Source organism: Eublepharis macularius, chromosome 5 (genome assembly GCF_028583425.1).
Source record: "Eublepharis macularius isolate TG4126 chromosome 5, MPM_Emac_v1.0, whole genome shotgun sequence".
In the NCBI taxonomy this organism is placed as follows: Eukaryota; Metazoa; Chordata; class Lepidosauria; order Squamata; family Eublepharidae; genus Eublepharis; species Eublepharis macularius.
The window spans coordinates 119765472-119787746 of record NC_072794.1 but is presented as its reverse complement, the minus strand read 5'-3'; positions in this window follow the sequence as shown (position 1 = coordinate 119787746).

Below are 22275 nucleotides of genomic sequence, written 5' to 3'. Positions count from 1 at the left end.
TGCCAAAATTAATTTTTTTGTATCCAAAATGCCGGGCGTCTTTTCTCTATGGTTTCTCTATGTTATTGTAATCCAAGATGGCCTACTTCCTCTTCCGCTGAAGCCGCGACCCTTCCCCTTTCAAAAATGGCGATTCCCTACTTCCTGACCGTCGGCAAGGGCCGCTTCCCTCCAGCCACTCTATCGTTGTTACGCACTTCCTGTCTCCCGTCTTCCCACAGCAGGTCTCGCGATGGTGTCTTTTTCCCACAGCTCCAAAACCACAGGTATTCAAAACAATAGTCCGATTTTTGCAATAACTTCTTTAAATTTAGTCTCTTTTAAAATACAACTCCTGCCGAGTCTTCACCTCCTTTTCGCTAGTCTGTTGCAGTTTAAAAATCTACTTTCTTTCCTCTCTGTTTTTATCAATCTGTCCCGTTTCAAGAGATAGCGATCTTTACCTTCTCTTCAATTTTCTCGGGTTGTAATCGCTGTTTCGATCTTAAATTCTCCTCTCAACTTCCCTCCCCGATCGAAGCTTGGGTATGTAGGTCTTATGCCAGCCGAATTGGCCCCAAAACTGCCGCAGAGATTATAGCCGACCCGTCGCAAGGTGGGACCTCAAGGATCGGGGGGGAGACTCCTTGAGTAGAGCCCCCCCTCATCCGAGATCTAGCTCACCCTAGGGTCTTGAGCGTTCTTTGCCTGCTCCCCGCCTGAGAGCAGTCGGCCGCGGGTTATTTTCACCCCTCCGGCCGGTTAAAACGGCAGTCCGGTCAGCTCCGCAAATGGAGCTGCGTTAGACCTCCATGAATCCCAAACCGGAAGTCCCATAACAAACTGGGCTTCCAATGAATGCTGGTTCGTTGGCCATGGATCCTCACGAACTGCTGGATCATGAACTAATGATCAGGAGGTTCGTGGGGTTTTTTTTGGTTCATAATGAGGTTCGTGCCCATGTCTAGTTGCTACAGAAAGGTTGGCAATGGCAAACCACCTCTTGCCTTCCCTGTAAAGTCAGCTGTGACTTGATGGCACAAAAAAAGCAACCCAGAGTACCCTATGCCATCATGGTTGTTTAATATACCAAATGTATTTAATTAGTCAAGGATAATTGGAATCAGAATAGCTATGTATTACATCAAGGATTACAGGATCTTTGCTTTGTAAACATCTGGTGATATCAACCACATTAATACTGCTTTTAAAAGCTAAGTTAGTATAATTTTATAAGATATTTCCACTTCTAGCTAGAACAGCAGAAGCTTCCCTTGTACAAAATTACAACTTGTTTTCCTGTAGAATCAGCTTGAAAGGAATTTTCCGGATTGTCCTGTCCATTGTTTTTTTTTAAAAAAATATTTATTGATAAAGTAGTCAGAATCCTTCAGCACTGTGACTGTCCATACATTTTATAGTCCTCTTACCCTCTCTGTTCTATCACTGCTTTGATTAATATTGGGTCTGTTCTCTAATATGGACTCCATGCGGAAAAGCTGCTTTGTACTTCAGCTGCTTTCCAGCTGACATGCAGAAAATTCAATGAAATTAGGCAGGTAGGAAGCAAGATGATTGCAGGGGGAGAGAGGAAAAGTATTCAATGTGACATTAATGCTAATGGGGAAATGGAATGGTTGTGATTTATATTTTAAAAGCTCAATATTATAAAAGTAATCCTCTTGTTTAATTTGAAATGTATAGATTTCTTCTATTGCCTACACTGGGAAGAGAAAAACTATGCCTACTAGTATTTCCAGTCTTATGCTGGAGCTGGCAATGGGAATCTCATGTGCACATATGCCTGTGGGTTATGGCCCCTTTCTATGCATAAATATGATAAACCAGGAGCTAAAATTAACTGATGCTAAAATTAACTGTGGCAAGATATCATTTTTTTCATAGAGTTGTGCTAGTATTCGGTCCCAAAATCAGGAATTCAATGTAGGGTAGATTGATGTGCCATTCTAAAGGCATTCTGGCTATATTGGAGAATTCACTATCTTTGCTTCATATCTTTGCATATATATCTCAGACATGCCCAGGAGCATAAATAAGACCCTCTCATTCCTCTTCCACTTCCAATACATAATGTGAATTGGACACAGGGGGAGGTCCCATCAAGGTTTGGAATACTGTGGGTTACAATGGAGGAGTTTAGACCTCAGCATGCTGCTATGAAACCGCAATAGCCTAACACCAAAAAGCTCAGATTAACTCTGACAATTCCATAGGTGTATGTATATATATTAACTCAGGATTATCTTCAGATGACTGTGGATACATGTGAATCCAAGACTGGGAGAAGGCAATTCAATTGTGCCACTTGTACGTATGTATGTATGTATGTATGTATGTATGTATGTATGTATGTATGTATGTATGAATGAACTGGCCATATCATAAAATGAATGTGTCCATTTCCTTTCCTTGAAATACCATTCTGACTATGCCAGTGCAAACAATTGTCTGTTCCATCACTTCAGTCTTTAATGTAACAACTGACTGCCAGACTAATGCTTCTATATGTACCCAGTGTTCTCTAGGAAATCCTATGAATTCCAGTGGTACGGGTAATGGTATGCAGGACTGAGATTCATTCTTCAACAGTGTTCTTTCCTTCTCCCATTCTTACAGACTTGCAAACACATTTTAGTATTTTGGTATTGGTATGTAAACTATTTACTAAGTAAAATACACAATAATCAATAGCATATTACCACTTATCAGTGCCATGTGAGCTGTCTTTTGCTAGAATCACACTTTGTTAATTGCAAGCAGTACAAGCAAACTTTCAAAAACACAATCATGTTTTATTGAGCACCCAAAATTATTCTGAATTATATTGCAAGTGTTTTACAGTATGCACATTCTTACATTGTTTTCCCATAACTATCCCTGTTCCTTATTTGCCATCTTCCCAAAGCAGGCATCGGGAGAGTGGGAGACAATTTACAAAAGCAGCGCTCTCCTTGATATCTCAATAGTAGTGTTGCATAGGATGAGGTGAAGCCACATGGTTTGCATTTCCAGTAGTGCAGCCTTTCTCATTTTGCCTGGCTGATTTGCAAAGCCAAGAATGTTCACTGAATATTTTAAATCAAACTGTGAATATTTGATACATTCTTGCAGCACCATCTAGGAATTGTAGCTTGAACCTGTAGGTTATGAGCATGCACCAATATGGTGAATGCTGCTAAGTGTTGAATGTTCACAACTGGACAGGCACAGGAGCAGCACACAATATAGAGATGATTTACAATTATGCATGATCTGCTCATGATCAACGCTCTAGGGAAGTGAATTCCAATGCAGCCCACACCTATTTTTTTCTTCCACAAAGCAAAAAATTAATCCTTGCTTTCCTTCAGCTAATTGAAATAGCAAGTAATTCAGAAAAGGCAGGACTTTGCGACTGTGGGAAGCACTCATTTGGAAACAGCTTCCTTCATCAGTGAAGGACTCTTGGATTGGAACCTCCCAATATTTTGTGACTGGCTCAGCCTCATGACCAGCAATTTTGTGGTTGGCTGTTTCTCCCCATGGCAACCATTTTGTGTAACCATTTTGTTTTCAAAATTATGAAAGTGCCCACAGGTATAAGAAGTTTGAGGACTTGCACACTATGACATTCTTAATCCAAACAAGCTATGAATTTTGAGAATGTGCCAGCAACAGCTATCCAGCCAGTTCCAACACTGACTTGAGCCACTTGTACGAGTGTCCCACTGTTACTGGAATGGGTCTCCTTGTGAATAGAGGGAATTAGTGGCAAGGAGAAAGGCTATACGAGAGGGGTAACAATGGGATACTCCACCAGTATTTACCGGGTCCCCTCCCCAAGGCAGCAGATGAGACTTGATGCTTAAGTAAAGGAGTATTTTTATTAAAGAGGAAAAACCAATACACACAAGAGGCAAATAAAAATGGTTTGATACACACACACACACACACAGAGAGAGAGAGAGAGAGAGAGAGAGAGAGAGAGAGAGAGAGAGCTAGGAAGTCAGTCAGAGCTTTGGGACAGAGTGAGGGAGGGGGTATATTTACCAATCAGAGGAGCAGTGTAGTCTACGGAGGAAGAAAGCTGCAAATGTCCCCCATTTTCAGCCAGGAGAGGCAGGCTTAGGGAAAACGACCCTAAGGGTACAATGCTCAGATTTGAAGGTGCAGTGTGCACCATTTGAACGAGGCAAAGCCCTGGTTCTTATAGGGCAAAATGTGTCCCAAGGCTGGGGAGTCCCCTCAGCTGTTAGAACAACGACCTTAAAGGTCAGCTCCTGGGAATGACAAAGGTTTTATTACCTTTGATTGGTGTTGCTGGGGTGTGATAAAGGAAATGCAGAGTGTTCTCCTGGTGGTTTGAAAAGAAGCAGTATGCTAATCAATGTTCCTGGAGCTGAGTTGATGAATTTAGATAGGGACGGTACTTTCCCAGGGAAATTAGAAACTTCTCAGTGCTGATTGATAACTCTTGATCTTGGGGTGAGTATTTAATCAGGGAAAGAGGATATCGGAATGTGTTTAGTGGGGTGACTCAGCAAGACCCTTTCTTGTCATAGCTCTACCTGCAGCTGGTGGGGCAGTAAATCAAATCACCTCAATCCACAGCATCTTGCATGAACTTACCATTCATGGCTTAATTTCTCCAGCGGGACTCAGCAATGCTAGCTGAAGTTTCCCTGCTGCAGATCAGGCCGCATTAATCCAGGGACCTTGAGATTTTTATATCACAGGCATCTATCAAACAGCTTATTACATGTGGTGGAAGCCAGGGCCGACTGCTTGCACCACATGGAAGGACCGATCTGGGGAACTGGTTATTACTTTCTCAGTTCTGCTTGCCATTTCTTCTTCTTCTGTCATTAACTCTGGATTAACCATTTTAGTTGGAAAAGGAGACTGGCAGCCAGTAACCTGTCCAGTCTCCCACTTTTACTAGTAAAAAATATGGAAAAAAGAGGGCCATTCTCCCTCTACTTCCTTTACTGTGAAGGAAAAATCCTATCCCTCCCTTTATGTGCCATTTTACACACAGTGCAATGATAGGCTGGTGGCCAGTAGGTTTAAACAGGGAGTCTTGTCCAGGCATGGGTTTCTGCAGCAGACTAGAAAGGAGGATTTGCCCAAATAGCCCCTCCTTGCGGAAACAAAATTACAAAGTACAGGGAAAATATATTTGATTTCGCTGTGCTGTGCTGGTCTGGTTGGCAATGGAGTGCTCTCCTGCTTTTGTGCCATGCTGTCACTGCTTGTTTCCCATTATTGCATGCACCTGGCCACCACCAGAACTTACCTTCTTAGGGGTCTATTGTTGATTGAGTTTTCATGTGCTTGAGGAGAAACTCATTGAATCAATGGGGTTTGGGATGATGCAAAAAGAACAGTGTGTGCATGTGTGCACAGCTGCTCAATAGACACCTTGATGTGTGCCTTCCTCATTCTTCAGGGTCTATAAACACAAAACCCCATTGCTGTATGCACTCAAACTCGGTGGGTCAATTGTTTAAAGGGAGGACTGTGTTTTCTGTGTGATTTTGGTGCTGCTGCATGCAAAAACAGAACCTCACCCCCTTGAAAAGAAGCATGTGCATTTGTGCATGTGAGACCAATAGATGAACATGCAGAACACATGCACAACAGGCCGAAACTCTTGAAACAAAAATGGATCAGTTCCAAGCTGACACCATAACGATATGCAATTGTTCTGTAACACCCAGAACCCAAACTGTGAAATGGAAACTGACTAGATGCATACCCCTACATAGGAGTCAGTCCTTAGGACCAAGTTAAATTTGTGCAAAGGCATATTAAAGGAATTGGTTTTGATAGAAATAAGAGCAAAACCTACAGTAAAATAAGCATGGACAACTATGAATGAGCTTACCCCTGTTGAGATGGATAGGATAGAGGTGCTGAAAAAATTGCTGCTGCAACAAAACTTGACATTAGTGATAATATAAGAGTAGGCTAAAGCTAGGAGATCACTCCAGTCTGCTGGATTTCAAATGCTTAATCAAAAGTGACTTCTGCTATTGCAACTGAAAAAGCAATGTTTTCAGCCTCCCATTAATTTCCATACAATAACCATCTAATGGGGAGCTGCTGGGGAAAGGACGGAGATCAATCTGCTGTAATGACACGCTGGAGACCGGAGGGGAAATGCAAACTTGGAGCAATTTCATGGCAGGTGCAACCTTGAGAAAATGGCCATTTTCCGGAGTTAATTTGTTCCCTTGACATGTTTTGAAATCCATATTTGTACTTTAAAGGTTTAAAATGCAAACTGATTAAAAACATGGCCAGCTATTTCTAACTATTTCAACTGCATCCAATGATATATTAGTAACATCTCCCCAGTGACAGGACAGCTGGTTATCTTTTGTCTCATACTGCCAAAAGACAAAACAGGATTGTTTATTTCCTCTTTTGGCCTCCTATCAATATCCCCCTCCTTAAAGTTATTTGGAGTTGAATTGATCACAGGGAGCACAGAACAAGATAATGAAATAATGATCATGATGATGATAGCCAGTCTTCTCAGAGAAATGCAAAATAATTTTGTTGCTTGATTAGCAGAAATTTTTGTTGAACACTCAGTAGTATTCATGAGATATTTCAGCTCTCACAGCACCCCTTAGATGCAAGAACTTTTGCAGCTTTTGCAAAAGCTGAGAAACAAATCAACTTTCTTCACATCCCCAGGTAGAATACGGGAGCTGTAAAAGAGAATGCACTGAATCTGGACCTTTTCATGTATACCTGATGAATGGGTTTGCTAGTTTGCTAGATCTTAACTGGACCTTAAGTTTATGTGGAGGTCTCAAGCTTTGTATAGCTGTCCTATAGCAGGTGTTCCAAGGTGACCTTCAGATGTTCAATTATAAACCCTCTCTTCTGTTAGAATATGGATGCTGTTTTCCTGTCTCAGTTATACTGACCAGTCCAGTGAATATTTAAGTTTCTTTGTACTGCATCTTTATGTTATCATTGCCTGCCACATCTCTCAGCTGCTGTCAGTAGAGGGATGAACCCAAACCTCAATTTTTCATTCCACCCCAACTGCTACCAGCAGAGGGAGCAGTCAAGACTCAAGAGCAGATTGGTATATATTCCCTATTGCTGGCCCTGGGAACATCCCCTGCAGCTGCAGAATGCAAAACTAAGTGGCCACCCACCAAATGGTATTTTCTTCTAAAATAAGTGGAACACATCAACTGCCTATGTTTCCATTGTCTTACTGAGGTAGCAATTAAAAACAGTTATAGTAACATGTATTGTCGAAGGCTTTCACGGCCAGAGAACGATGGTTGTTGGGGTTTTTCCGGGCTGTATTGCCGTGGTCTTGGCATTGTAGTTCCTGACGTTTCGCCAGCAGCTGTGGCTGGCATCTTCAGAGGTGTAGCTACACCTCTGAAGATGCCAGCCACAGCTGCTGGCGAAACGTCAGGAACTACAATGCCAAGACCACGGCAATACAGCCCGGAAAACCCCCAACAACCATAGTTATAGTAACAGTTACAATAAGATTGTTATATATGTATGTATAACTGTATGTAGAGTTTTTCTATGCTACCTCTCCAGGAAACCTCTCTGAGGTAGCTTACTGCAAGAAATCTACAGGTGGGGGGATAGAGTAGCTGCCACTGCCACCCCTCATGGCTTTCCTTTCTTGCCTGCCTTCTTTCCCTGTAGGAAAAAAACACAAGGGCACCGCATAGTATGCAAAAGACAAGAGAAAAGTATCTACTGCGGCAACCAATTACCCACTCTTAGTTATGAAAAACCGTGCAACCGAAATCAATCTCAAAGAATTATTTACATTAAAGTGCTAGGTGCTTAACAGCTTCAAAGTTCATAAACAATGTATACATAAGACCGATAGGTTCACGTCCAGAACTCAAATCTGTTATGTGAGCTACAATTCTTTTTTGGAAGCACCTTTTTACTTCCAACCACAATGTAAGAGTTAGCAAAGCAACAATGAAGAGTCTTGGAGTCCAAGGTAAGTTTTTTCTCTACAATAGTCCAAAGTAATGTACCAGTCTATGTGTTTTTTCTTTCTTCCAACTGTCCTTTATGATGTAGATCCAAGCGGATGGAAGGCACCAATGTATCAGCCACCTCCCAGGCGGGAGGATCCAAAGGGACCCCAAGGCTTGTAAGGAGTAATCCACAGCCAGCAGAAATGCTCAACAGGGTGCTAGCTGTTCTCTTTTTTCAGAAGCTTTTTCAAGAGTGTTTTAGGATGGCAGTTACATTCCTAAAGTACATAATCATATGTGATACAAAACTAATTTCCTCTTTACGCAAAAATAAATAAATAAAATTGTCACACCATACTTAGAGCTCCAGTTTGTTCATACTTCTTACTTGCTTCTCTGTCCCAAAATGGGAACCCAGATACAGAGAAAGAGCAAGGAGCCAGTACTTAACATATATATCCACATGAAGTGGTTCCAGCTATATTCCTTAGGAATTTAAAGGTACATGCAGTTTAAACAAAGGCAACCAAGTCCTCAATCACAAATAGCAGGACCAGTCTGTCACTTGATTTAGACCCTTTGGAGTAACAGTATCCAGTTCAAATATCCAAAAAGATTCCCTTTTTAAGAGTTCACATTGTAAATTGAAAGTGCTGGATGGTCTAATTACTGGTAACACAGAAAATCTGAATTCTCAAGGATCTCTATGACAGTTCAGGAAGTGCTGCACTAAAGGTGCTTCAGACATCTTGTTTCTAAACCTAAAAACATGTTGGCTGACCACAGGGGGGGGGAAATGCAGAAAAAAAAATACTGTTGCTCGATGGTATGACGATGGTATGACATTTCAAGAGCAAACCCTGAAGTAATGTCATGCCTTCAAGTGACAGTGCCTTCCATGTCTCCACCCCCCAGTTTCCTGTGGAGTGCCAGCCATCAATTAGCAACTCTAGCTGCTAGTGGATGAAGGACTGAGAAAGGAGTGCCAAGTTGTTCACCATGCAGGGTAGAGAAGATAGAAAAACAAGAGTATCTCTGCTTCCTCCCAGCCACTGCTGCTTGCCACGTTCTCTTGCAATAACCTTCCAAAGAAACTTACCTTAGTCTTACGATTAGCCATGATCACAGTTGTACTGAATTCTTTAGCTACTGCTTGTAAGTTAAAAAGGGAAGGAAGGACAGCACAGCCAATGAAAACAACCAGTCAAATATGGGAAAACAGCTAACCAATTAAAGGCCAGACTGATATACAAGATATAATTAACTACTGAGCATTGAAGGGAGGGGTAACTGATTGAATGATACAGTGCAGGGCTTTTTTTCTGGGAAAAGAGGTGGTGGAACTCAGTGGGTTGCCCTTGGAGAAAATGGTCACATGGCTGGTGGCCCCGCCCCCTGATCTCCAGACAGAGGGGAGTTTAGATTGCCCTCCGTGCCGCTTGGCAGTGCGGAGGGCAATCTAAACTCCCCTCTGTCTGGAGATCAGGGGGTGGGGTCACCAGCCATGTGACCATTTTCAAGAGGTTCTGGAACTCCGTTCCCCCACGTTCCCCCTGAAAAAAAGCCCTGATACAGTGTATGCACAAATGGATTGTTTGATAGGGTGCACAATTACAATAATGCGATAGCATGTGCATGCGCATGTGCATGCACACACACACGTATACCAAAAAAATCTGCTGCAAAATGAACAGTCTATAAATTAAGTAGGCCATATACATGGGGAAGGTCCACATAAAAACCTGCAGGATAGAAAGACCCTCCCAAACATGCTGTGATTGGAGGTGCCACAGATGTGAGGAAAACCCCAATCAATACTGGTGTCTGGAAGATACCTAAGAAATATTTTCCTATACTTTTTCACCTCCTCCCAAAATGTTCTTCTCCCCTAGTGTTAAAAATATATTTCTCCTTCTAAGTGTTAAAAAGTGCTTTTTCTCCCCTCAGAAACATTTTTCTCCCTCAAGTGTTAAAAAGTGTTTCCCCCTCCCTTCAAAAATTGTGAGGAGCTACTCCTGAAGTCCCCCCCCCCACCGTCTGAACTCCTGCTGTCAGTAATCTATTTCACTAATGGAAGAGACAGAGAGATAATACCAGCTGTGCAGCTACCCAGAGGCTGAAGCTGTTTTCTGATTGTCGTGTCATAGGAATCAATGGTGCAAAGGCATCCTTCACAACGCTGCTGTGGGTTACAAATGTTGACTACCTCCTGGTTCTTTTCAGAAGTTGTAAAGCTACCCATATCAAGCTCTGATTTGGAGTTCATGTCTTTTAATTGAAAACAAACTGTAGCCAGCACATTTGAATTCTTTTCCCTCAGGGACACCCAGGGAATTCAAAGTTCTACACCTCATACAATTCCTTTTCATCTTCATGCTCCTTCAGTGGTACACAGTAATTTGTTGGTGGTTTGTAAAAGCACTGCATGATGAAGCTACTGTTGGTAGATCAGCTACATTAACCAACAAGCACAGGACCCCTAAATTCTTTCAGACTCTGACTTCTTAATAACATAACAATAATAACATTTGATTTATATATCACCCTTCAGGACAACTTAACACCCACTCAGAACAGTTTACAAAGTATGTTATTATTATCCTCACAACAATCACCCTGTGAGGTTGGTGGGGCTGAGAGAGCACTGGAAGAGCTGTGAGTCACTGGCTTCAAGCAGAGGAGTGGGGAATCAAACCCAGTTCTCCAAATTAGAGTCCTGCCACTCTTAACCACTGCACCAAACTGGCTCCCTACCTTTTCTATTTTTGTTGGCTCCTACTACTTATTGTCTCGTATCCTATGCCTTGCTTTTGACTGAATGTGAAATCCTAGTAGTTTATTTAAACTGTAGTTACTTTGTGAAAGCAGAATTCAGCTCACAGACAACCACTTAAATCCTGTTTAACCTCAAATGCTAGTTTCATTGCCTGGTCACTGTAGTTTGAAAATCTGTCACTGAAGAACAATAGGGGTGTGAGTAGACAGGTTTCTTTCCGTCTCCTCCTTCTTGGCTGAAGGTAGTAACTCCTGGCCTCTCTGTTGTCTCGCCTCTTGAATGCAGCTCACAGTTCACTGCCCTTGAACCCAGCACCACAGCCGCGGTCTGGGCCCATAACCCTGTCAAGGACGTCTTCCTTGGTGTGGACAGCAATGCCGGGTTGCAGGAAACTGTTGCTATAGAGGCACACACACACACACACACTATGAAAAGTGTATGAAGTTTATTTACAATGACTATATTATAAGTTATCGCAAGACTGACTGGCATAAGGCTCTGCCAGACTTGTGTTACCAACAGAGGGCAAAACATAATAGTATTACAACCTTTAAGTACACAGTTGCTTAATCACAGGAGATTACACAAATGGCACCAATTAACCAATCATGGAATAGTTGCTGACTCACCATGACTGAGTCTAATTATCCTTGTGTATCACCTGACATGCAGTCATGTGACTTAGTACCTGTCAGGCTAGATCATTCTCATCTAGCCAGCTGTCACTGCCAGTAAACAGCTTCAACAGTATATCCCCCCCATGGGAAATCTGCATCCTGGATTAAGGGATTCCTCCCCCACACAAATTGAATTCCTGGAATTCAGGACAGATTTAGCTATATTAGAGCAATTCGGTTTAATTCTCCCATTAGTCCCTATGGAGAAATCAACCAGAGGGCTATCCGGGGGGCTGGGGGAGGTCATTTTTCAAGGAAACTTCACCAAATTTTCCAGTAATCTACTCCTGACTCCCCAAGTTTGATGAAGATTGGAACCTGGGGTCCAATTCTATGGGCCCCTGATCAAAGGCCCCAGTTACTCCATTTCTTCCTATTATGGGAAAAGTCAAAGCTGACTCGCACTGCAGGAACACACTGGGGTAAGGGTTCCATGGCCAAAGGCACACTCCCAAATGTAAGGTCCACGTTTGCCCGACAGAACCAAGCTGAACACCCCCTCACTACTCAAGTGCCCCTGAACAAACTGCCTACAGCCACTCTCCATTTTTCCCTATGATAAGAAATTTTCCAAGCTGGTAGTTGGGACACAAACACTCAAGGGCAAGGATGCCAGTAGCCAGAAGCACACTCCCAACATAAGCTCATCCTTGGGAACATCCAACAGAACCAAAGGAGGTATTTTTGCAAGCAAAATTGAATTAAGGAGAATTTCCTCCTCAATTAATTACAGCACTATCATTCACAGAAAATAAAACTAATCTAGGCCTTCCTCACCCTGGCAAACTTAGTGTTATCAAATCTCTTGTCTTTTCTTGAAATTCCATGGATCTTTTGCCTCAGGAGGAGCTTCAATTGAGGAGGAAGCTCAATTCTAATTTTGGTTTTGGCAAAATCCAATTATGACCCAAAGATATATGGGAACTCCCCTCCCTCCAGAAAATTCACTACTTTTAACAACACAATGTATTGTCGAAGGCTTTCACGGCTGGAGAACGATGGCTGTTGTGAACGATACAGCCCGGAAAACCCACAACAGCCATTTAACAACACAGTTTGGGTAGTCCCTGAAATTTCTCAGATCTATTACCTGAGGAGGAACTCCTAAATTTGATTCAAAACTCTCTCCAGGTGACATTTTAGAGGCAACTCAAGAACAGCAATAAGATGCAAGACCTCACCACTCATTCTATGATTATGTTTTAAGCTATTATTAAATATAATTAGTTTTCTATTGCTACAATATGATTAGATAGCTCTTTCCCAAATGCCACCCTTCACACCAGACCTCTTTACAGACTTCTGTTTTCTTTGGTTTTGCTCCTACTACAAGCCCCTTCAGTGACAGGTGAGACAGGACAAGCCTCCAAACCAGGGCTTTTTTTCTGGGAAAAGAGATGGTGTATCTATTATCACATGTGCATATGTGAAGTGCGTGTGCGTTGCCAGAAAGGCATGATGATGTCACTTCCGGAAGTGACCTTACTTCCCAGAAGTGACCTCACTTCCCGGAAGTGACCTCACTTCCCGGAAGTGACCTCACTTCCCGGAAGTGACCTCACTTCCCGGAAGTGAGGTCATCATGCAGGGTGCAGCCACCCCCTGGAGCGCTCCCTCGATTTGGGCCTGCTTGCCTCCCTGCCCCTTACCACAATTTTCCCTCTAAGAGGTGCAGTGTTGTGAGCCAGAAATCTACTTTGTGAGCAGCAAATTGCAAGTTTGGTCACGCCTTTTCCAAAACCATAATCCATTTGATTAAAAGACTTTTGAATTAGATTGTCTGAGGCATTGGTATTGGATGCCACCAATATTTTTCATGACACCCACTTATGCATGTGGTTCTTAAAAGCTTATGTCTCAATACAGTTGCTTAGTCTTAAAGGTGCTACTGGACTCTTTACTATTTTGCAACTACAGACTAACACAGCTAACTCCTCTGGATATTAAAGAGTGCATCTGTAACATATAGAGTTCACTGCCACATGAAGTGGAAACTACTGGAGGGTATTAGGGACTTTTAAAATGATTAGAGAAATGTGTGAATGAAAAATCTATTCACAGTTATTTTAGCATAAGAGTTAACTGGGACAGTATAGCCAGGCTAGCCTGATCTTAAATCTCGGAAGCTAAGTAGAGTTTTTTTTTTTATGATTGCTTTTCCAGTGCTGCACTTTTGCTGGTACATAAATGAGAGTGATAATTAAAGTATTGCAAGCTACCCTGCCTTTGGGATTGGGTGGGATAGAAGTCCAATAAGGGAATAAATAAAGACAAAGCTACGGTGCTTTGTATTATTGCACTTTTTCTAAGTGAAAAAATATTGCTTTGCATTTCTATTGCAATTTCATTATCAGAGAGCATTGCAGATATTACTGGTAACCCTTACAATGGCCCTGTAAGGTAGGCCAGTGTTTTTCTTATATTGCAGATGGCTGGTTGAGAGTACCTAAGGCCACCTTGTGAGCTCCTGGCAGAAGTGAGATTTGAACCAAGGACTTCCTGGATCATACCCCATAGCCATTTTGTTACTTCAGTTTAATAGGAAACCTTGAGCAACAATATCTCATGGTTTAGATTGGCTTGTCCAGCTACCGTAAAGGATATAGCCACACATCACTAGTTTATGACTTTCCACCTAAATCTGACCAGCATTGGTAAGTTTCTTCCTGAGTCATGACTCAGGAAGAAACTTACCAATGCTGGTTAAAATGCTGTTTGGAAAAGATTATGCAATAGAGGAATGACTTGATAAAGCAATACACTGTGAAACGGGCTGTCTAAATTGCTAGTGCACCCGTTGCCAACAGCTCGGGAGCTTCCTTATCAACTTTCTGGCTCACATCGGACCCTCTTCGCCCTTTATTGGCAGGTTTGCCTGCAAGAAAGAAGAACCAACCCGTTGGAACCGTACATTTTGAAAGACGAACTTTGCATTTATATGCATGTTATTATACATATGTTGTATGGACTGTATTCCATGCATTGGGGATTCATGCGAGCAGATGGATAGTCCCTAGTATTTTTGGAGTATATATATTGGAATACTTATCTTGCACTTTTTGCACTCATTGCATTGGATTACAGTGTAAGACAATGTGATCTATGGCTGGGACATTCAATAATACAATAGGGCATTTTTGGAGTCAGCAGAATGCCAAAAAAAAAAAAAAGCTGTTTAATTAAATTAAAAAGGATGGACTGTTTTAGCAGAGATCACTTCATGAGCTGATGTAAACCTCTCTAAGTGGGAAGCTTCATTGGTCAAGTGGAGTCTGTGTTCAGTCAATGGGGAAATTGGAAGGAGATGGTTATAGGGGATCTTTACCTCCCAGCTTTTTTTTTTTTGGCATTCTGCTGACTCTTCCATGCAGTCTTTTGCATAGCATGACTTAAATGGTCAAGAGACTAACAGTATGTCATAGTTTTTGTTTTGTTTTGGCTGTGTATCGCTTTCTGCTTGTTTTCAAATTTATGCAGTCCATGCCCTATTGTATTATTGAATGTCCCAGCCATAGATCATATTGTCTTACACTGTAATCCAATGCAATGAGTGCAAAAAGTGCAAGATAAGTATTCCAATATATATACTCCAAAAATACAGAATGCCAAAAAAAAAAAAAGCTGGGAGGTAAAGATCCCCTATAACCATCTCCTTCCAATTTCCCCATTGACTGAACACAGACTCCACTTGACCAATGAAGCTTCCCACTTAGAGAGGTTTACATCAGCTCATGAAGTGATCTCTGCTAAAACAGTCCATCCTTTTTAATTCCAGGTTTCTGCGTGTTTTCACTTTTAATTTTATATTGTGACCATTTTTTCTCTTACATTTTCTCTCCTAAAGACCCCCCACCCCAACAGGGGGGCTCATAGAACACCACTCTCTACCAGGAAGAGGGGGGCTCATAGATATCTTCGGAAGAAGGGGGCTCATAAAACAACTCACTCTTTCCCTTGTGGGACTGGCTGGCCGGACAAACAAGAGCCGGCAAGCTATAGCACTGTGGCTTGCCACTGGCCTCCATGGGGGAGCCTTCCGAGAGGCTCCTTCACTCCCAAAGACCAGGGTGGGGAGGGGGAGGGAAGTGGCAGCCTGCCCCATTAACCCGACAAGTGCCAGCCCAGGTGGTTGCCTCACCTGCCCCGTGCAGGTAGCAAAGAAGCCCCAAGACTCACCTTCGCCCTGCCTCACTCCATGCAGCCACTCTTGGCTTGCTGTTGCTGGGTGCTGCCACCTCACCTGCTGTGGTTCCCACTGCTGAGCTCTTTACTTGGATCTCCCAGATGCGGCAGTGGTGGCTGTCCCCCAGGCACTCCCCCTCCCCCTTAGTGGGTGCCTCCACCAGCACCACCTTGAAGTTGGTGGGCAGGATGGGAGCCCTTTCCCTGTGGGGTGGCCGAGGGGGGAGCGCCCCACCAAGCTGCTCCTTTGCTGCCACCTCCAGCCAGCCACATGCCTCCTTCCTTCTTTTGCCTCTTGCTTGGTGTGGCGGCGGCAGTGAGAAGAGCAACAGGAGGATGGCTTTCTCTTCCTTTCTTCTCCCTTCCAGCCTGTGTCTCAGCCAGCCAGGCAGCACCTCAGCAAGGAAGGTAAAGAAAGGGAAGAAGAAAATATGTGGAAAGAGAAAGGGATGGAGGGAAAGAAACAAGGAAGAAAGAAAGGAAGGAAAGAAAGAAAGAGAAAGGAAAGGAGGGAGGGAAAGGCTGGGGAAGAGGCTGGGGAATCAGGCAGCCCAGGAGAAGCTCCACCCGCAGAGATGGCCCATGGGTCTTTGGGTGCCGGAGTGGTGCCACCAGTCAAGTGATCTTTTTTCAGAGGTGCTGGATCTCAGATCTGGGGAGATCCTGCTGAAAAAAAGTCCCGCTCCAAACCAATATCCATTGTAATCAAAATTAGGGTTCTGATTTTTGCTGCATCATGTGCCTTTTAATTGCTAAGTTTTGAAGTATCTTCAATAATTCTGAAAATTGAACTTACTTTAGCTTTTTGTTACACCTTCATTTACGTTTTTGCTTAATGTGTTTGGCCCAAATTGCTTCCCAGTTTTTGTCATGGCATTTTTTTTTTTAAGATCGCTGATACTGTGAGTTCTGGAATAATTTTACATTCTTTCTTCAACATAAATAGTAACAGCCAGATTTTCATCCCCGATAAAGTAGACTTTCAGTTCAACAAATGTATGCATGCTAGCTTGTCAGTATTATTAATCCTCTCAAGTGCTGATCAATGACTTTGCCTTCTCTCTCAGCCCACAGCCCATTCCCAATGCTTGGAGTAGAGGAGCAGTCTACAAGTCTAGCTGACATTCAAAGTCTTTTTTTTAAAGAATCAAAGTCATCTACTAACACGGTCACTTCCTTCACAGTGTCTACACAACTTTAAAGAATGTTATCTGTCACTTTTCCTTGTTACCTATATTTTCTGGTTTCTTCCTAGTTTGTATGAAAGTACACAATCTTCCCTCCTGCCACATCATCTCTCTAAACTAAAGTTGGGTTTTAAGTGCTTTATTGAGACCCTCATTCAAACCTTGAGTTTCTTTCTTGCATGGAGGGGCTTACACTATTTTTAGAAGTGTCCTCATGAGACAACACTGCTGTTCATAAAAAATGTATCATATTGGACAGTTTTGTTTGCAAGCAACCTAAATGATGGGGCAGGTTTTTCCTTAAGGTAGGGGTACTTTCAAATATAATCTTCCACATAAAAATTGGAATACTTCAGTACCATGTACACATTTTATCATCTCAATTTTATCATATTTGAATAGGCCTTAACGTAGTGGTGAGTGACCACCAGGGATGCTTGAACATCCACCATTTGAGCTTCACATTCTACTTGCCAATGACAAGCTGTGGTGATAGAAAGTGGCACCATCAAGTCATAGCCCACTTATGGGACCCTGTTGGGTTTTCAAAGCAAGAGGCTAAAAGAGGTAATTTGGCATTGCCTGCCTCTGTATAGCCACCCTGGCATTCTCTGGAGGCTTCCCACCCAATTACTAACCAAGACAGAGTCTGATTAACTTCTGAGATCTGATGAGACTTGCCTTAGCTATCCAAGTCAGAGCAAGTTAGGGAGCTTACAAATTATATACATTGCATATATTATTGTATGCGAGAGAGTGTTTATATGCAAGTGTATTATGTGCTATTACAAGCTAAGGAGAGATTTTTAGATGGGTGGTTTGCTAGCAGTGCAACTCTGTTCCTCTAGTTAGTTTTTGTATCTTGTAACAAGTACAATGTAATTAGTAGTATTTCATGCATCCACATTGTCACACAGGCCGCTGGGAGTCCTACTTCTCCCTTCCCCCATAAATCTGTTGTTGCTGCTTGCCACTCAGTAGCCAATTATAAATAAATCGTGAGCAAATTATAATCACCGACTAATTATGAACACACTATTTTTTAAAGTCTTACTATTTATGTTTTTTTCTGTCTGTGTTAGCATTTAGCACATGCACCTTTTTGCTCAGCCTTATGGGAGTTATGGTACCCCCTCATGGCATTTAATTACTGGACCCAACCATTTATGACCCAGGGATGGGAACTGTTTTAATCTACTGTGCAGGTGCAAAAGCCGCTTGCAAGACAGAAGGAAATGAAAGGGAAACATACTGTTACTGTGCAGCTGCAAAGCTATTTGGGAGCTGCTCAAGATGAGTGGACAGGGTGAACAGATCTAGGTCAAGCATAGTATGCTCACTTGTGGAATGTTCATGGCATCCTTAACCAAAGAAGAAAAAGATACAATAATCAATCACCATACAAGGAGACATCTTATTTATATCTCCCCTTTTTATGGGAACAGACACCAACGGGCAAAAATACAACAAAAATTTAAAAACAAAAAAGAAAATCAACATCTTTATAAATAACTGGCCTGAAGTTTTTTGGTTTTGTTTTAAATCTTACACAACCATACTGATGTCCTCCAGAGATAGGTGACTTTTCTTCCTTGGACACTGACACAGAAATGTTTGAGAGGGTGGTTTTGCAGGATATAGAGGCAGCTGAGAGTAAGGATTCCAGGGCCTGGCATAATCTTACACACAAGGAGAGGCGGCTATTAAGGATCTGACCCAGGAGGACACCAATATTACCATCAAGCTTGCAGACAAGGGAATTGTTATCCTAAATACATAAGATTCCATGCAGGAGGATAACCACCAACTTAGTGATGCCAATAGTTATAGACCTGTTGCCAGGGATCCCACAGGGCATACCACAAACCTCATTAGAATAGTACTTGACAAAGGCAATGCTGGTGGGGGATATTACCCCAACCATGCATAGAGCACTTATTAATCAACACCTTCAGGTGCCAACATTTTACATTTTGCCTAAGATCCACAAGGCAGATTTCCCTCCTAAGGTTAGACCAATAGTCTCTGGTAGTAGTAACTCGATTTTGGAACCACTAGCACAAGTCTTGTATAGCTTGTTACAACCAGCTGTTATTTTTTTTTTCCACCCTGCATACATCAGGGACACTAGCCAGTTTATCACTTAGTGGAAGACACCATCATACCCTGGGAAGCCACCTTCATGACCATGGATGTCACATCCCTGTACATGTCAATTCCACATGAAGATGCTAGGGCTGTGATAAAAGAGATTTTGCATAGCCATGAGATCGATTCCCTTCCCAATCATTTAGTGCTATCCTTAGCTGATTTAGTCCTGGAGAAAAAATATTTCTGTTTCCAGTGCAGCTTTTACTTACAGAACAAAGGGGTGGCAATGGGCTATGCGGCTGCCCCTAGCATCACCAACCTCTTCATGGCAGGATAGAGAGAGAAGTGATCCTTAACAATACCTGCAATCCCTATTATGGCTATATCTTGTTTACTGACGCTTTATTGATGACATTTTTAATTTTTTTTTCTAGACAAGATCTGGCAGAGGAGTTTGGGTTAAGGATGAATTCCATAAATAAATACATTCAATATTGAATAATTAACAATATTTTCTTTCTTTGATAAGACTTATATATACCAAACTGAATGTATAGAAGAGTCAAATTGATTGACTATGTGATGTGCTGTATAGAAATACCATAAAAAGATAGAATGAGGAATATATAGAGAATAAGTCAAATTGTTTGATTTAAATGTAAGATTTTTATGGTTTATGATATATAGAAATATTTAAAACTAGAAAAGGGGATAAAATTGTTTATCTAAGATGGAAACAAAAACTTACAGTTTGGGTATATAAGAAGAAAAGTAGTTAAGGATTTACTGCTTAATATAATAGAGAATATATATTTGTTTTAGATAGAGGAATGTAACAGAAGTAAGGGAAAAGGGACAAAGGGTGGGAAAGCTGTTGGAAGTCAACAAAACGGGGGGGAAAGGGAGGGGGGTTAGGAATGAAAAATTTGGGAAAAATTGAATGTAATGTAAAAAATAATGAATTCTAACCCAATAAAAATTTTTCAAAAAAAATAAAATAAAATAAATACATTCAATACACATGGCATTGTGATGTGAACCAGAATAGTTATTTGAATGTAGTGGTCTACAGGAAAACTAACAACCATCTGAGTGAGAGGCCATTTAGGAAGCCCACCAATCAGAACTCCTACCTGCATTACACATCTTACCATCCCTCCCATTTAAGAAGGAATATACCCTAGGGGCAATTCCTATGAATTAGACACCCTGGCACCGACGGGATTGAATCAAGAACTGGACCTAACATATTATTTATGAGGGGCTGTGCTGTTTCATGGAGGCCATTGATGGCTATGATACAGACATCCATGCTTTGAAGCTTTGGAATCTATGTGAGTCTCTTCCCCATTGGGGATCTTATTTCTATCTAGTATGTATGTTACAAAATGTAGTTTTATTGGCAGTCCACTTTGGAGTCTAGCACTTTATTTTCCTTATTATATTATCAGGTTGACTGTTATTTAATACACCCTTGAGAAAGAAAGACTGTCAAAACTGGCCTCAGCTAGCTGCCTGTTGGGTGATATCTTCTTGACTCTCCTGGATCTGTCACCTGCAACATGAAAAGGAAAGCAAATTGATTATATAAGCTATTAAGGACTTGTTTACTCACCTGATGACTGGGAACATCTTGACAGGAGCACACATCGGTGACCTGTGGAATAAATAATAGGAACATAGTGACTATAGATTCTGATCAATATTTTTGGAGCCCAACCTCTTGGGGACCATCTGAACTTTGTATTGTGCCTTGGATGCCGCATCTATGATTATTTGTGTACAGGGCTTTTTTTCAGCTGGAACATGGTGGAACGGAGTTCTGGAACCTCTTGAAAATGGTCACATGGCTGGTGGCCCTGCCCCCTGATCTCCAGACAGAGCCACCATCCATGTGACCACTTTCTCTGCAAGCAACCCACTGAATTCCACCACCTCTTTTCCCAGAAAAAAAGCCCTGTTTGTGTATACTTATCTCAGTAACTGCACATATTTATTGCACCTTGCACTTTAAACTTGAATTTATATGTAGAGGTGGGCATGATCCAAAAATTAATAATGATCAAGCTGATTGTGGATCGGTGCCAGCGATGATCCCGAAATAACGATCCACACCAATCATCTCCCGTTCCCAATCCGTGGATTGTGTAGGCCAAAGCGGGGCACGCTGCTATTCCCAGCTATGTGGGAAGGTGGGTGGTGGCAGCGACCGCCAGGCCCAGCGACCAAGGGGAGATGGCAACGAGCCGCCTCCCCTCAGGGGGCGGGGGGCCTGGCCACTCAACGGTGGCACACCCCGTGTGCCCGCCCACCAGGCCAAAGAAGAGCGCACTGGTGAGAAAAGAATGGTGGGTGATGATGGCGGCTGCCGGGACCGGTGGGCACGGGGAGATGGCAACGAGCCACCTCCCCTCAGGGGGTGGGGGGGGTCTGGCTGCTCGATGGCGGCACCCCTCATGTGCCCACCTGCCAGGCCAAAGAGGAGAGTGCTGGCAAGAAAAGAACGGTGGGTGATGACAGCGGCCGCCGGGACCGGTGGGCACGGGGAGACGGTGACGAGCCGCCTCCCCTCAGGGGGCAGGGGGTCTGGCTGCTCGATGGCAGCACCCCCATGTGCCCACCTGCCAGGCCAAAGAGGAGAGCTCTGGCGAGAAAAGAACAGTGGGTGATGATGGGGGCAACGCAGGCGGTCTGTGTTTGGCCATCAGAGCTGCTTATCAGGGTTTGCAGGGATGAGATTGGAGTACCCATGGCTACAGAACACCCCCTTCCCCCTCCCTCCCCTGGGTGTCTTCTCCCAACTGGTGACTGCTTTGCTGCTCCCCAGTTGGAAGGAAGCCCTGCTGATCAAGGAAAGCTGGGCTTCCATTCGGGTTTCCAGGGCGACAGAAGGAGGGCAAACACAGCTCAGGCATTTCCCTGGCTCCGTTGCCAGGGGAATAGATTGCTGGCGCCTGAGTGTCTGGCTTCCCGATCCGAGCCCGATCGCCCCAATCTGGGCCCCTCCCAATCGCTGAATCGTTGGCCATGGACGATCATGATCCATCGGGTCACGATCGCGCGATTGCCATTATCGTGGGGTTTTTCCGATCGTAATGCAGATCATGCCCATCTCTATTCATATGTAATCAAGTACTATGTGACTAGGGACTGTATTGAGTATACTCTCCAGAGGGTTCTCTTCCCGCCTTTGCGCTGACTTTTCTTACTTCCTTTACCACTACTGTTGTCTGTTGTCTCCAAAATTGTGCCCCCCTGGGTCAATGGAGCCCCAGGTACATAGATGGGTCTACGTTGGTAATCTCCACATTGGATATGATGCTCCCCCTTCACTCCCCTCACAGTGACAGCAGAGATAATGATGCTTCTTGAGGAAACTCCCAGCCTAAATATCATCA